Consider the following 12,270-nt stretch of genomic DNA (forward strand, 5'->3'; position numbering starts at 1 on the left):
TTCTGTGAAGTTAGGATTCCCATAGTGCCTTCCCTGCCATGCACGTCAAGGACAGAAAAGGCCAGATGGGGCTGATGACTTCTGCCCTAAGTTTCCCCCTTGTTCCTGCCTTTGTTATACATTCCTGCCAGAAACAAAATCTCTTGTCTCCCTACATATGCATAGGAGACACATAATTGGAAGAGCTTGTATTTTGCCTTACTCTGTCATGCTTTTTTGTAGCCCATTTTAAGACTCTGGTATTCCTTTTCCCAACACCCATTTTCATTGTTGCATCTAGTCCCCAGAGGTCTGGGTAGCTTACATCAGCTCCTCAGGATTTCTTAGGTTATCCCCTGAGGGATTTGGGGCATGTCTTTCTAATGCTCTCAGCTCAAGCTCCAATTCCTATATGTGTTCCCCCAATTTTAAATATCCAGTACTAGTTAATCTCCTCAATGTCTCTGTGTTAGTGATTAACATCTCACTATGTAGTAGCTTTTTTTTTTTTTGGTGAGGCAATTGGGATTTAAGTGACTTGCCCAGAGTCACACAGTGTGGTTAGCTTTTACCAAGGATATTTACTGAAAAGAGAGGACAAAAACTAAACTGGGTCACACCCTCCCCTCTACACCTTGGTCTAAGAGTAGTCTCAGACTTAAAGTGGTAAACTGCATTCTTCCCCTAGTCAGATTACTTCTCAGTGCAGCACAGCTCATGAATAAGTTGCACCCTTACAACGTGTAGTGTCTCAGGTGCTAGGTCAGTCCACTTCTGGCTTAGGTTGATTGAGCCATTCATCACTGTCCAGTACTTCTTCACTTAAGAAAAGGAAAGAATAAATGTAACAGGGACAGAAAAATTTGTACCATGCACTCATAGTTTCAAGTCAGACCTACCTCTCTCTCCCCACCTGGAGGTTTACAGCAGTTTTTATCTTCATTATCACCAGATAAAAGACATGGTTTTAGTGCATTTTATACACTCTCCCAGTTCCTGCCACCATGCATCGAGGCCATCTCCAGTCATCCTGATCTATATCTTGCCCACTGGACCTAGATGGTTCTGGAGGAGAAAGTGAGGCTGGTGCAAAGGCATAGCCTTCCTTCACTTAAATGCAATTTATTTGCAAAGCCTGGCATCACCTTTCTGATGTCATGGTCCTCTTCAAGAACAGAGGAAAAACAAACAGCAGTACATGAATAGGAAATAGTCACATAATACCTGTGCATATTCTGAAATGGAGAACTGGACCCTTCCATTTTGTATCATTATCCATTCTTGAGAAGCAAGTTTCTCAAGCATCCAGAAGGGTCCCTTGCACATGTTCCCAGGACTGGGCCCTCATTGCCCAAACTCCTGTTACATTACAAACAGTAAGCAAAGCAGGATTTTGTTTTCTGTATACCTATCAATCATACGACTCCGAAGATGTGGTCTGCTGGGAAGTCTCTGATCTCATTTCAACAATCTGTAAGGAATGTGTTCAAATTTATAAGAATGAGAGTGTTTTCCTAGTTGATAAGGGGTCAAAAGATATTACAGTCAGTTTTCAGGGAAAGAAATTCAAGCTATGTATAGCCATATGAAAAAGTGCCCCAAAATCACTAATAATTAGAAAAATACGAATTAAAGCTGCTCATATACATCCAATTGGCAAAGCTGAAAAAAGAATGAAATGACAAATGTTGGAGTGGCTATGGGAAAACAAACATTTAACATTGTTGGTGGATTTATGAATTGATGTAGCTATTCTTTTTTTTTTTTGAGTAGGCAGTGGGGTTAAGTGAGTTGCCCATGGTCACACAGCCAGTAAGTGTTATATGTCTGAGGCCGGATTTGAACTCAGGGCTCCTGACTCCACGGCCGGTGCTCTATCCACTGCACCACCCAGCTGCCCCAGATGTAGCTATTCTTAAAAGTAATTTGGAACTATACCCCAGAAGTCCTGAACTGTACATACCCTTTGGCCCAAAGGCATCACTACTAGGCTTCTACCTCCAAGGAGATGAAAGAAAGAGGAAAAGGTCCCTCGTGTACAAAAATATTTATAGCAGTTCTTTTTATTGTAGCAAAGACCTGGAAGCTAAGGGGCATCCACCAATTGGGGAATAATTGAACAAATGCTGTATGAACATAATGGAATCATGTCATACTATATAAGAAACAACAAAGAGAATGGTTTCAGAAAAACATGGGAAGATTTGTATAAACTACTGCAGACTGGAGGGAGCAGAGCCAAGAGAAGAATTTATACTAGAACAACATTGTAACAACCAACAACTTTGAAAGAACTGATAAATATAACAAGGCAACATTGGGCTAAGAGTCGGGAAATCCAGCCTCAAATACTCATTTCATGGTCCAGGCAAGTTATCATAACCTGTCCTTAGCCTCAGGTTTCCTCATCTGCAAGTTAATGATGATAACATCTACCTCTTAGGATTCCTGTGAAGATAAAATGAGAGAATATTTTATAAATGTTACCTGCCTCCTGATATAGAGAGAATGGATTAAATATGCAGAATGAGGCACAGTTTAGGGACATGGCCAGTATGTCTTTTTTTTTTTTTGGCTTTACTATGTACTTTGTTCCAAGGGTTTATGGGGAGGGGCAGGGGAGGTGGTAGAGAGAGAAAATAAATCTTTTGTTAATTGAAAAAAAATTTTAATTAAAAAAAAGATGTAGTTTACTAGAATCAGAAAGTCCTCCCTGTTCTTTTCTCTTATTTTGGTCTAGAACATTCTCATTGTATCTTATCCTGAGCTGAACAGGTAATCAAGCAAGAAGAAAAAGGGCCAGATCATATTTGGAAAACTACAGTGCTTTCAATGACCCTGAGTTGCTTCCTAACACAGTTTCCTGTTTCCTGTTTATCCTTCTACATAGCTTATTTTACGTATTTGTTTGCTTGTTGTGATTAGACAGGAAGCTCCTTTAGGGCAGGGACTGTCTTTTACCTTTCTTTGAATCCCCAGTGCTTAGCTTAGTGCCTGGCACATAGTAGGAGCTTAATAAATGCATACTGGCTGATTGATCTTTACATACTATTATTCTCCTGAAGACTAACACAGCCTTTGAAAATATAAAAAACAACAGGAAACTGGAAGGGAAATGAAGGAACCCATAGTGGGGATGATACACCGCAGCCTAAATTACCAACATGACTCACAAACAAGATGGGACATGAAAAATATATACTCAGGAAGTAAGGTGGGCTAGTCATGTGAATGTGAAATGTCCCACAACCCAGAGGAAGGTCTCCCTAACATATTAGGTAGACTCTGTGACAAATGAAAGAGTTAAGTTTCCACATAAGTAGAAAAGAAATCGGCATAGACAGGCTAACTTGGGGGGGGGTGATAACACAATTCTAGGCACATAATGTATGTTAGGGGTGGGGCATATAAGGAAGATTGTAACCCAGAAGGATTAGGACCAATCCTGATCCAGAAAGGATGAGTTAGGCAAATACTAACTATAAAGCTGGCCCTGGCTTCTGTGCATTTCTCTCCTCCCAAGGAAGTGCACCCGCTTCTCTTGAGAATCGAAATGACTTCAACTTCTTAAATAAAAAGTCTTTGAGACACCAGTCTTCAGAATTGAGTCTGGGGTCATCTTTATAACAATTTGGGGGCTCGTCCTGGGATCCAAGCAACTACCAAGAAAGGTGAGATCCAAGTAGGCTGGGAAGAGTGCTCCTGCTGACTTTAATGGTCCCAGTACTTACATTTCGCTTTCCTTGGGGCTTGTGAAATCCTGAAGACGGCAGCCATTGCTGCTGAGAGAGGTTGAACGGGGACAAAAAGAAAAAAAAAGGAAACCGGCCGATGATCACTCAAGTCGATATATATCAAACAAAAGTAGGAAGAAATTTACCAAGGTAGGAAGAAATTAGCGGAAAAATTCTGCCTTTGTTGATCTGGGAATCCCTCATCTCTGGGAGTCAGTTTGTCTGGGTTAACTAAGCGTTAGTTAATAGACCTGACTTAGAGATGGGAGGGAAGAATTGAAAGGAAAAGGCGCCAGGGAAGGGACTCCAGGAACCCTGTCCGGAGATACCCCAAAGTAGCCCGCATGAGAATCGAAATGATGTACTTCAACCTCTTTAATAAAAAGTCTTTTGAGACACCCGTCTTTGGAACTGAGTCTGGGGTCACTCTTTCTGGAAGTTTTATCACAGGACCTAGATAACTGTTTCATGGGATAAGAAGGCATTGAAAGAGCTATGATCTTCGTAGGGGGAGAGAATGTCCACAGATGAGATCATAAATGCGTCAAAATGAGAGGTAGTCTACCTTAGAGGAGTGTGGTGAGGAAAGTGCTTTGGGAGCTTAAAGGGTGATGTGAAAGTGAGCTTATTATGAGTAGTAATGGGATGATGATGATATTGCCCAAGAAGAATAAAGACAAGTGTGGGGGAGGTAACTCAGAAAAATGCACCCCCTCCCATGTCTTCCTTCCCTGGGGCTTTCCATGTACTTTGAATGACTATAAGAAGGTAAAAGAAGATGAGAGATTCTGGGGGCAGCTAGGTGGCACAGTGGATGGAGCACAGGCCCTGAAGTCAGGAGGGCCTGAGTTCAAATCCAGCCTCAGACCAAACACTTGACACTAGCTGTGTGACCCTTGAACAAGTCACTTAACCCCAATTGCATTAAAAAAAAAATGAGAGATTCTGGATAGAGAACAGGAGCATAAAGGGTGTCATAAAGATGAAGTAGGTTTCACCTTCTCTGTCTCCAAAATACATATAACCCCAAGGTTGTTATCAGATCTGGGTTTGCATCCTGGCCCTGCTGTGTGACCTGAGCAAGTTATTTAATTTATCTGGGCCTTGCTTTCCTTCTCTGTAAAAGGAAAGGTTTGGCCAAGAGAACATTGTACATAGTAACAGCCAAACTGTACAATGACTGACTTTGATAGACTTAGCTCTTCTCAGCAATGCAAGGATCTAAGACGACTCCAAAAGACTCACGATCGAAAATGCTATCCACATCCAGAGAAAGAACTATGGAGTCTGAATGCAGATCGAAGCATACTATTGGCTCTCCTTTTCTTTTGTTGTTTTGTTATGTTTCTTCTTTCTCGTAGTTCCTCCCACTAGTTCTAATCCTTCTTTACATCATAACTAATGCAGAAATATGCTTAATATGTAAGTAGAGCCTATATCAGATTGCACGCTCTCTTGGAGGGAGGGGAGAAAATTTAAAACTCAAAATCTTATGGAAGTAAGTGTTGAAAACTGAAAATTAATTACAAACAAAAACAAAAACAAACCAAAGAGGAAGGGTTTGGTTCTGGCCCTCTGAGGCACCTTCCAGCTTTAAATCCATGATCCTATGACCTTGGGCACCATCTGTAAAATGTAGAGGTTGTCCTAGAGTCTGTGGTCCCTGACAACTCTACCTCCTGTGGTCCTCCTTTGTTAGTATTCCTATTTGTGCCTGAAAGTGTCGGGGTTCTTTGCTGCGCTTCAAAGAAAGATTAAATGAGCCAAATAGTGCTGGAAGCAATAAGCCTTTGTATTTGGCTCATTCCAGGAAGGGCCATGTGACTTAACTGGAGATGCCCAAGGAAGCCAGAAGCAGGAAGGGAAGGTCACTGCTGACCCCTCACACAGGGGCCAGGACTGTCACCTCTAAACTGAGACAACCCACAGTACCTTCCTCCACCACCAAGGCTGAGACCTCTGAGAAAGGGCAGATCAGACATGCCAAATGGGATATTGCCATAGAGCCTTGGGCAAAGTGGCTTTGGGCCATAACAGGAGAGAGTCTGGGATCATTTTGCAAGAGGCTGGCCCCAGGACTAGGCACAGTCTTGCACCAAGCTCTGGCAAGGAACTCTGGGTCCCTGCTTCAGGACAGTTTGAGGGGTTTATAGAAAAGGGTTGGGTGCCACTCAGGCAAGTGCGAATGATTGATTTCCCACCTGTGAGGCCATAGGCATGGAGGCAACTGGCAGCTAGAGTTTCAGAGGAGGGGCAGGGAGGAAGAGGGAGGAGGGTAACAATCAAGAAAGTGGGTATTGCTAGAGCCATAGAGAGCTCCTTGGACTGTGAAGACTGGGAAGAAAAATCAGAGGTTTATGTAGACCACAACACTTCACTGATGGCTTGCCAAAAAATATTTATCGAGCATCTACTACGTGCCAGGAGAACGAATGTCCACTAACTTGCCAAGAGAGGCAGAAAATATATTGCATGCTTAGCCAGTGACTGGTTGAAAGGGTATAGCTGGGAACAAGAAAGGACCTGACTGTCCTAGAGTAGAAAGTTGAAGGTCACAACACGGCTCAGGTGGACTAGGCAGAATGAGCCAAGCTTCAGGGCCCCTCGGAAAGGTGACCACAGGAAGCTCCTGAAAGGGATTATTTACAGCTTCTAACCTGAGCCAAGAGAATGAGTAACAGGAGGCTGAGGAACATGTGACTTACCTCAACAGGATACAAAGTGTGTCCTGAAATTCCCTCACACCACTCAAGTACAAATGCGTCCTTGAACTACCTGTGTGGGCTGGCCTACATTGGGATAGAGAGGGAGAAAGGAGCATGGCTATAGCTAGAAGGCAGCATAACCAAAGGGGGAACAGAGAGTGCCTTCTTCCTGAAACTGTTCAATCTACTCTGAGTGTATCTTCTGTGTACATAGTTGCTTGGTTGTGTAACTCACCCCTTAAATGGTCTTTTTTTTAAATTTTTTTATTAATTTATTTTGATTTATCAACAATCACTTCCATAAGCTTTTGAGTTGAAAATTTTTCTCCCCCTTCCTCCCCACCACCCTCCCCAAGACAGCACACAATCTGATATGGGCTATACATATATATATTCCTATTAAACATATTTTCATATTAGTGATGCTGTAAGTAAGAATTAGAACCAACAGGAGGAACCACCAGAAAGAGGAAACAAAATACAACAGAAGAAAAAAGGGAAGAGCAAATTGTATGCTTAGATCTGCATTCAAACTCCATAGTTCTTTTTCTGGATGTGGATAGCATTTTCCACCACAAGGCCTTTGGAGCTGTCTTAGATCCTTGTATTGCTGAGAAGGGTTAAGTTTATCAGTATTAGCCATAGCATAATGTGGCTGTTATTGTGTACAACATTCTCCTGGTTCTGCTCACTTCACTCAGCATCAGACCATACAAGTCTTTCCAGGTTTTTCTGAAGTCATCCTGTTCATCATTTCTTATAGCACCCCCTTAAATGTTTTATCTTTAAACTTTCTTTGTATCTTAGCACAGTATCGGTCTATGGAGGAACTCAAATGACAAGTTCAGGAGTCTATTGATCTGGGAGGCAACTGAATGAAAGAATGAATGAATAAAGTATTTACTAAATTTTTACTATATGCAGAGCACCATACTGGGGATACAAATAGAAGACAGTTTCTGCCCTTAAGGGGCTCACATTTTAATGAGGGAGAAAATACATATGCAAGATTTCAGCTGCAAAGTCAAATGGAAAAGTCACAGAGGCAGCTAAGTGGCAGAGTGGATAGCAAATCGGCTCTAGGAGCAGAAAGACCTGAGTTCAAATCCAGCCTCATACACTTACTAGCTGTGTGACCCTGGGCAAGTCACTTAACTCCGACTGCCTTTAAAAAAAAAAGTACATAGTCCTTAGGGCACCACACCAAAGCAGATAGGGACACCTCTTCTTTCATGTCATTTCCACTGATAAGATCATACCAATTTCTGATGTTGAACCATTTGACAGTGACAGAGACTTTGGTTACAAGAACTTTCTCTCAGAGGCCTTCAGTAGCTGTGGCTGCAGCCCCTGCAGGAGCCGTGGCCAGGCTGCATCTCCACAAGGGCTGCTTCTCAGGATGATGGGTGGGGGCTCTGGGCTGGAGGTGTTTCCATTTCCAAGGCTCTTGGGTTCAGAGTCCTGAGCTGTTTCCATCAGGATCTGAGGGGAAATGATGGCCAAGGTGGTCTGACCTGCCTGCTGTCTCTTCTTCAGGATGCCCTGATGCTTCAGCTAGGCTGGCCTGCCTGTGCTGTTGATGGCAGCCAGCTGACAGTTGGTGGAGATGGCTGGCCACTTTGCCAGCTTGGGCTGGAACCCGGACCAGTGGCCCTCTCCCAGGGGCTCCGGTGTCTCTCTGCCTATCTGGTGGCCGTTGGTCAGCAGTTGTAGCTGCTGGTGATGAGGGAGATGGGCCCCTTCTCCACAATAATTGCTTCCCTCGTAAAGATGTCTGTGGGTGGGGATGGCTGTTTGGACTTTGAAAGCTGTTGAGTATCATGTTTAGAGCAGTTCCTAAGGAAGATTATCCTGGCAGCTCTGGGAAAAGTAGACTGCTACATGACCACCCTATCTCCCTTTCTCATCATCAGTATTCTTGGGCTTGATGTAATCGGCACAATGCCATCCACACACAAGAACATCAGGCTTCACAATCTATAGGATTCCTTTTTTGAATTGGACTTTTCTCAGGCCATTCTACAAGACGCTAGCAACCACCTTTGTGGCAATTGTGTATCTCCCTGTTTCATGCCTCTTTTAATACTGATAGGGGATCATATAAAGTCATCACAGATTTAGAGCTGAAAGGGACCTCTGAGGCCATCTATTCCAAATGAGGAAAGTGAGGCTAACAGAGGTCGAATGAATGTCTTGCCTACAATCACACAAGTAATGAATGTTGAAGGTGGGATTCAAATATCCAAGTCCCTTGATTCCATAAAAAGTATTATTTCTATCATAAAAAACCTATCAAGGAATACTCCTAACAAATATGTAGCAACCCCTCTACACCTACTCCCAGAGAGGAAAGGTGATCTGTGTATTTGCAAACCTTAAAGTGCTCTACAAGTATTAGCCATGATCACTATTGTCCCCAGGCTGAAAGTAAGGCTATGAGTTTGGACATCCCAAAACTATTGGGCAGCTAGATAACTCAATGGATAGGTTGCTGGGCCTGGAGTCAGGAAAACCTGAGTTGCAATCCACCCTCTTACACACTTACTAGCTGTGTGACCTTGGACAAGTCACTTAACCTCTGTTCGCCACAGTTTGCTCATCTGTAAAATGGTGATAGTAGCACCTACCTCATAGATTTGTTGTGAGGGTCAAATGAGATAATAATTGTAAAACTTATCCAGTGCCTGGCACATGGTAAGTGTTATATAAATGTTAGTTGTTGGTGTTGTTATAACTCATGGGGCTCCATCAGTGCACATACATAGAATACCCCAGTAATGAGGTATAAATGTAAGAAGCACATGTAGCCAGGCCGACTCATGCCTATCACTCATGCAGATGCCTTTTCCCTTCTCATGGAGTCCTCATGCTGCTCTCCCAGCATCTCTAGTGGGTTGGTTGCTTAATTCGGCTCCCTGAGACTGCTCTCCTCCACAGGTCAGCTCTCAGTTTTCAGGGTTAGTTCCCTACCTAATACATAGCCAGCCAGCTCTCTTCTCTTCCGCCAGAGGTCGTACTTCCTGAAGATATGTCTCAGCTGGAATGCTACTCATTTTTAGGTCTATGTCCCTATGGAGATTATGTGTCTCTAAACCCTTCTGGTTGTATCTTCACTGTGCCTTGAACTCCTTTGAACTGAGTGTCTCCCAGACCATCTTGCTAATGGATGTGATGACTCGTATTTGGTGAGTAGCTCCAATGCAGAGTGCCATGGCTGATGGAAAGGAGAGAGGAGTCTTCCTCAAGAGATGAAGAGCTATTCCCTTTAAGGGACTAAGTTCCTGCCTCTTATCTGGACTAGCTACAGAGCTAACTAACTACCTTTCTTTCTTTTTTTTTTAACTTTTTTTTAAATAGCATTTTATTTTTTCCAGTTACATATAAAGACACATTTTAACATTCATTTAAAAAAAAGTTGAGTTCCAAATTTTTCTCCCTCCCCCTTCCCCAAGATGGCAAGCAATCTGATATAAGTTACATAGGTTATACATGGGTAATCACGTTAAACATTAGTCAAGTTGTGAAAGAAGGAACAGAATAAAATGGGGGGAAAAAACACAACCCCCCCCAAAAAAAGTGAAAATAGTATGCTTTGATCTGCATTCAGACTCCATAGTTCTCTGGATGTGGATAGCATTTTCCATCATGAGTCTTTTGGAATTGTCTTGGATCATTGTATTGCTGAGAAGAGCTAAGTCTGTCACAGTTGATCATCACACAATGTTGCTGTTACTGTATGTAATGTTTTACTGGTTCTGCTCACTTCATTCAGCATCAGTTCGTGTGAGTCTTTCCAGGTTTTTCTGAAATCTGCCTGCTCATCATTTCTTATAGAACAGTAGTATTCCATTATATTCATATAACACCACTTGTTCAGCCATTCTGAAATTGATGGGCATTCCCTCAATTTCCATTTCTTTGCCACCACAAAAAGAGCTGCTATAAATATTTTTGTACATGTAAGTCCTTTGCCCTTTTTTATGTTCTCTTTGGGATACAGACCTAGAAGTGGTATTTCTGGATTAAACAGTATGCACAGTTTGATTATCCTCTGGGCATAGTTCCAAATTGCTCCCCAGAATGGTTGGATCAGTTCACTGCTCCACCAACAATGCATTAGTGTCCCAGTTTTCCCACATCTCTGACATTTATCATTTTCCTTTTCTGTCATATTAGCCAATCTGATAGGTGTGAGGTGGTACCTCAGAGTTGTTTTAATTTGCATTTCTCTAATCAATAATAATTTAGAACATTTTTTCATATGATTACAAATAGCTTTAATTTCTTCGTCTAAAAACTGCCTATTCATGTCCTTTGACCATTTGGTCAATTGAAGAATGACTTATATTCTTATAAATTTGACTCACTTCTCTATATATTTTAGAAACAAGACTTTTATCAGAAACACTTGCTGTAAAAATTGCTTGCCAGCTTTGCGACAAGCTAGCTTTCTAAGGGCCACCAGAAGCATGGCCTGTCTTCAATCAGCCTGTTTCCAAGGGTAAAAAGCCATTTCCCCTTTTAATTCAATTAAAGAGCTTTTTCACACATTATAAAGGGATACAAGGATAAGTTTATCTTTACACTTAGTTTATCACCTCAGTATCTCATAATTACATCCAGAAGGGAAACCAATTTTCTCCCCCAACTACATGTGAAAAGGAGCCTTGTTGGGAGAGAGATCTTAAAGTTGAATTTTGCTCTATCAAACAAAATGCTTTTAAAATCAACAAATATAAACAGAGTGGGGTGTTGTACTCTCTATACCTTTTAGTCAATTGTCGAACAGTAAAAATAAGGTCTGGTTACAAAATTGTCTACAAAAACCTGCATGAAACAGATTAAAAACTAATTGGGGACTAAACAACCTAGCAATTGGTATGTAATTTAAAAAAAAGCAAACTAGAAAATGAACAAATTAAAAATCCCCAATTAAACACCAAACTGAAAAGCTTAAAAATTAAAGGTATGGCTAATAAAATTGAGTATAAGAAAACCATTGAATTAACAAATAAAACTCGGAGTTGGTTTTATGAAAAAAACAAACAAACAATAAAATAGACATGTAAAGGGTGAATATACCACTAGTGAAGATGAAATCAAAGTAATAATAAGGAGTATTTTGCCCAATTATATGCCAATAAAGTTAACAACTTAAATGAAATGGAAGAATATTTACAAAAATGTAAACTGCCTAGATTAACGTAAGAGGAAACAAAATATTTAAATAAATCTATTTTAGAAAAGGGAATTGAACAGGTCATAAATGAGCTTCCTAAGAAATAAATATCAGGATCAGATGGATTTACAAGTGAATTCTACCACATTTTAAAGATCAACTAATATCAAATCAACTATAAGGGGCCTATGAAGGAAGATGTAATCCATACCTAGAGAAAGAACTGATAAATAGAAGTATGTACAGTATTGTTTTACATATGTGTGCATATATACATATATATACATATGTATATATACCTAATGATAGCCTTCTCTCAGGTGAGGAGAGAGGGAGAAAAAAATAAGTGCACAGCAGAAAACAACAACAACAAAAAAATTTAGAGGGAGCCACAAAAAAGCGAGGTAGCTTTGAAAATGTGTAGTATTTATTACATAGTTTTTCGAAAAAGTAACAGTGTGAAATGGCACTTTGTGTTTTTATATTGAATCCTCTTCTTATGTTGTGCTGTGTACATGGGAATATATTAGATTTTCTTTGTCCTTTTGTATTTAAATTCTAAATGAATACAATTAAAAAATAAAACCTGCCTAGATTACCCTAACCAACTGCCTTCTCTATTTCCACTTTGGCTAGAATAATTGAATTGGAAAGAACCTTTAGAGATTATCTA

Source organism: Phascolarctos cinereus, unplaced genomic scaffold (assembly GCF_003287225.1).
Source record: "Phascolarctos cinereus isolate Bilbo 61053 unplaced genomic scaffold, phaCin_HiC Scaffold_5;HRSCAF=322, whole genome shotgun sequence".
Taxonomy (NCBI): domain Eukaryota; kingdom Metazoa; phylum Chordata; class Mammalia; order Diprotodontia; family Phascolarctidae; genus Phascolarctos; species Phascolarctos cinereus.